The 5,207-nt window shown below is 46.7% G+C and overlaps 1 pseudogene; it reads right to left on the reverse strand.

Moving 5' to 3' along the window:
- Positions 1 to 491: 491 nt before the first annotated feature.
- LOC128564544 (putative RNA-binding protein 15B) lies at positions 492 to 4,328 on the reverse strand (annotated as a pseudogene).
- Positions 4,329 to 5,207: the final 879 nt, after the last annotated feature.

The following is a 5,207-nucleotide window of genomic DNA, read 5'->3' on the forward strand; positions in this document are numbered from 1 at the left end:
CCCAAGGGAGGCTTCAGCCAAGAAGTAAATTGGGAAGAGAAACTAATGACAAGTGACACTAAGAAGGCTGGATTTTTCAAGATGTTTTTACTTGTCTTTAAAAAAATATACAAAAAGGGGGCAGATCAGATAAACAAGGAATGTATGGTCGGTGAGGGGAGAAAGTAGGAAATTGAGTTAAAAAGGGACGGGGCTGACTAAACACCGCTCTGAAAACAGAGATGTTTCTAAATCAATGGGCCCTAAGGACATGTCTCCTGAGATACCTTCCCTTTCACTGGTAGTCAACTGAAGACTGGACTCTCAGTTCTTTAAGTTGTTCAGATCTTTAAAATTTGATTTACTGTTTCCTCCTCAATGCCCTCCTCTCCTGCAATCACAGACACTGTGCTTTTTTTAAGATCTGTAAGCCACATTCCGCCTCCGAGGCAGGAAACTTGGTAGGAGGAAGAGGTGGTTTGCACATGCCCAGTGGTAGGGTAGAGAGGGGATCAGATTTTAAAATAACTGCTTTTGTGACATAAACATGGAGCTGGAAAAGCCAGGTTGGGCTGGGCAGTATCTCTGACTATGACCATCACCAGGTGTTCTTCTTCTAGCTTGCCCTACGTTCTTAGTGATGACTGTAGGTACTGCTGTCACAAGTCACAGGGCGGGAAGGCAGAGAGCATGCCTGTGCTGTCTCTGCCCTCGGACCCTCCCACCGGCAGGCTGATCACCCCTGCAGCCTGTTTCTGTTTCAAGTAGGAGACCAGGTTCCTGAGAAGCCATCTCTGCAGGCCTGCTTCCACTGTGGGTGTCCCCTCAGTGCCAGGCCCACTGGGGGCCAGGAGGACTGCGTAGCCATTGGGGCTTCCCTGCTTGATGCATGGTGTGACTTCATCCAGCTCGGGTTGGTCCAGTGGAAGGCGCCAGGTGATCTTTGGCTGGGTCAGCTTGCTCCAGAAGTGTAGTTTTCGAGGAGACGGCTGATAACCCCTTGGTCCTCCTCTAGGATGTGCATAGATGTTGGGAAGCAGCTGTTTTTCAACACTGGAAGCCCCTTCCAACCCAGCTGAAGGACTCTTTCGCTTTTTGGTCTCATGTTTTGCCTCTTCCAGAAGCTTGGATTGGGCCTCAGCCCTCCGATGATTGCAGTGGCTATCTCTGGTCTTCTTTCTGTGGGAAGTATCTAGAGCCTCGCGGCGGTGGTGGTGGCCGAGCTCCTGAGCCCCACGTCTACTGTGGCTGAGGGAGTTGCTGCTCGACTCCTTTGTCCCTTCACTGGAGCTGTTCTCCTTGCACTCAGGGTTACGGTTTGAACCTCGCTCTGACTGCTGCCCACCGGCTGTGCACTGAGCGGCTATACCCCTCCAGGCTGTTTCAGCAGTAGGAGCTATTTTTAAAGTAAGCAGATCATACTATTCCTCTCTCTGCCTACCACCTGTCCATGCCTTCCCACTGCACCCAGAATGAAATCCCTAGTTTTTTCCAGGTGCTATGCAGGGCCCTGAATGGTGTGACTCTGACCCACCTCACCACCCTCATTGTGTCACTCTTCCTTGCCATTATTTTGCCACAGCTGCATTTACATGCCAACAGTTTATAAGCAACATTCCCTTCTTTTCAGTTCAGAGTCTACACATATGCTATTCCCTGTGCCTGGAATGTCTTCCCCAGACTCTTTGCTTGGTTAGTCCCCACTCCTTCCAGTCCCCACATCATTGTCTCTTTCTTAATAAAAATGCCGGTCCTCTCTCCCAGTCCAAATTAGATCAGGCTCACAACTATTGACACTCATAATAGCCTAGTCTTTTTCTCATTAGCACTTGTTCTAACTCATGTGCTTGCTTCCTTAATGTCTGACCCCTACCCCTGATAGATAGTAAGCCTCATGGGGACATTGACCACCAATACACACATTTTAAGTGTATTGTATGCCAAATACAAAACACGGCAGAAAGTATCTTGTGCACTAGAAATCAACATAACAGGAGTCCCTTATCATCAAAAAAAAAAATTTCCCCCAAATCTAAGAACTTAGTTTTTAGTGGTGGACAGGACTTTGATCCTCACCAAATGAACCAGAGTAACCCAGTAGAGGGTTATGTGGTTCATAACACAGCTCCCGGCTGAGCAGAATGCATGTGTGATAAATGTTTAGAGAATGAGAGAATGGCTGGTTTGAAGAAAATTATGAGATTATCTACTCCTGTAGCCAGAACTGAAAGAATATACTCTAGTCACTCTACTCTAAGGTGACTGAGAATCTTTCTCAAGATAGGTAGATAGATAGATGATTGATAGATAGATAGATAGATAGATAGATAGATAGATAGATAGATAGATAGACAGACAAATAGAACTTCTCTTATTACCATTTGATTCGGTTCCAGCACCCCCTGGATATATTTTCCCTCCCTTCCTTCTTTCCTCTTTCTTTTTTCTTTCCCCCCTCTATTTGTGTATGTGTTCTAATCTATTACATTGATTAAGGGAGAGATGTCTAAGGTCAGTTTGCACAATCACAGTTAAACAGTTTAAAAGACATGCTATTCACCAAAATAGAAACAAACAAGAACCATTCCAGCTTCTGTTTTACCAGCTACAGACCACAAGTTCACTGTAATCAACTGTAATGATTCCTATCAAAGCAACTATGTTGTATGATGCTGGCTGAGCCTCTCGGGCAAGCCCAGTGGTCATTTACAAACCCAGCCAGATATACCACCACTACACCAAGTTGTTCCTCAATTATTGTAATTTTTAACAAATAATCCTTCAAAAATCTTTTTGAATAATTAAAATGCTGAGTAAATGTTCTATTTATTCTCCCTCCCTCCTGGCCTTGAAGTGAGGATTAAGAGAGATAAAGCATGTAAACCTCTTGATGTATGACCTGGCGCAGGCAGGGTAAGCAGTAATTTAGAATGTGCTGAAATGGGACTGCTGGACTTTGTAGCTTTTGCTTTTAGAAGTTTTCTAATTGCTTCAGAGAAAAACAAATCTAAAACCTTCTCACTGTGGCTGGAATGACGTAGATAAGGGATAGCAAACAGATTAGACAAGCATGCTTGCTCTGTTTAGTGGCTACCTGGAGTAGACATAAGGTAGTTGAGCCTGGCAGGAAAGAGTTCTGTGATCAGTTAGCACTGGCTGCCCTGCCAAGGGTTGAAGGAGTGACACTATAGATGTTGTGTCTTTGCTGTCCTTCCAAAGGACTGCAAGTGAGAAAACTTGGATTCTAGCCCTGCTCCACCTAGACACACAACCCCAGCAAGTCGCCCAACTCTAGCCTAGTTTCCTTCCCCATCTGCTTCATCCTCATGTTGCACATTGCATCCTAGTAATCACAAACTACTTGTAGTTCTCCCCACAGACCACTCTGTTGTCTATTTCTTTCCTGTGCCTGGGATGCCCATCTTGTCCTCCTAAACCCCTCAACAGTAAGAGAACCCTTCAGGGCAGCTCCTGTGGCTCAGTGGGTAGAGCGGCAGCCCCAAATACCGAGGGGGACAGGTGCAAACCCGGTCCCTGCCAAAACTGCAACAACAACAACAACAACAAAAAATAGCCGGGCGCTGTGGCGGGCACCTGTAGTCCCAGCTACTCAGGAGGCTGAGGCAAGAGAATCGCCTAAGCCCAGGAGTTGGAGGTTGCTGTGAGCTGTGACGTCACAGCACTCTACCAAGGGCAATGAGACTCTGTCTCTACAAAATAAATAAATAAATAAATAAATCCCACAGCAGTAAGAGCACCCTTCTGCTTTTAGCTCCAGCAGTATCTCTTCCAGCAGGCCTGGCTGAACCCCCCAGGTGGGACTAAGTGCCAGCCCACCTGAGTATGATTCCTCTACCTCATGTGTTGTCGAATTTTTTCTGTAAAGGGTCAATAGTAAATATTTTAGCCTCTGTCACAACTATTAAACTCTGTTGTTGCAGCACAAAAGCAGCCATGGACAATATATTCAATGTAAATAAATGAGCATACCTGTGTCCCAATAAAACTTTATTTTCAAAAACAGGCAGCAGTCTGGATCTGCCGCCCAGTAGGTAAGGTATCATACTGAGATGATCTAGTCACATGTCTTTTCCCCTCCCTAGACTGACTGCTAAGGGCAGAGATGGGACCTTACTTCTCTTTATACCTCCGATGCCCAGCACATAAAGGCTGCTAGTATCTAAAGTGATAACCCAGAAAATGAAAATAATAATCTCTTCCTGCCACAGGGTTATGAGGTTTAAACACGTGGAAGCGTAGGGCAGGAAACATGTACCATAAAAACACACCGTGAGCACATCATGGACGCTTTTGTTCCTGTGCCCTCGGGAGGATGGAGTGTCATACATGAACACAAATAGTCCCCGCCACAAGAAGACACAAAATAAAATGCAGCTAAAGATCTCACTCCTTTCAGACTCGTTAGCTCCCAGGAGGAATGAATCCTGTGTTCTACGTTTTAAAGAACTGGGTTGGGACACACTCACTTTAACCACAGTGACGTCCTCCAGCTGCCCTGAAATGAGTGAAAGGCCTGGCAGCGCTTGCAAGCTTGACTCCCCTTTTAAAGCTTCTCTTTAACAAATTCCCTCACACTTATTTCCAGAAAGTGTCCACATTTACATGTGATGAATTTGTCGTTGAGCTTAATAGAAGGCAGGAATAGATGCCTGAGTCCTCAAGATGTGGAAAAGGGAGCGCTCCTAGCAAGTGAGCAGGGAGAACCAAGTCGCCCTCAGCGAGGGTTTCTGCCCACTTCATCATCCTGCCCTGATCTGAGACAAGATTCCTTTGCACGACCCTTTGTGAGCAACGCCACCCTGACAATTTTGTGGAGATATGAACAGAGTGAACAAGGAAGGTGGCGATGGATGAGATCTCCTGAGCTTGCTAGTGCCCTGGACTAGACCCCAAAGATGACAGTGAAAGTAGGTGCAGACTCCATTCATTCATTCATTCATCCATCCGTCGGTCCGTCCGTCCATCCGTCCAACAATTATCTTGAGAGCCCACTTGGAGCCAAACGGAGATGGGTGGCGCCCTGAAGAGGTAGCAAGACATCTCCAGGATTTCTCAGGCGCGCTCCCACCACGCCAGAAAGGGTTCTAGGAACCGAGGAGTGCGGAGGCCAGAGTACAGCTTCTAAGTGAAGTCTGCGCCCTGGAGGAGCCACGCCGGGATTGGAGAAGGACGCGCGCCGGCGCCTTCTTCCTCCGGCGTCCCGAGGA

This window comes from Nycticebus coucang, chromosome 14 (genome assembly GCF_027406575.1).
Source record: "Nycticebus coucang isolate mNycCou1 chromosome 14, mNycCou1.pri, whole genome shotgun sequence".
In the NCBI taxonomy this organism is placed as follows: Eukaryota; Metazoa; Chordata; class Mammalia; order Primates; family Lorisidae; genus Nycticebus; species Nycticebus coucang.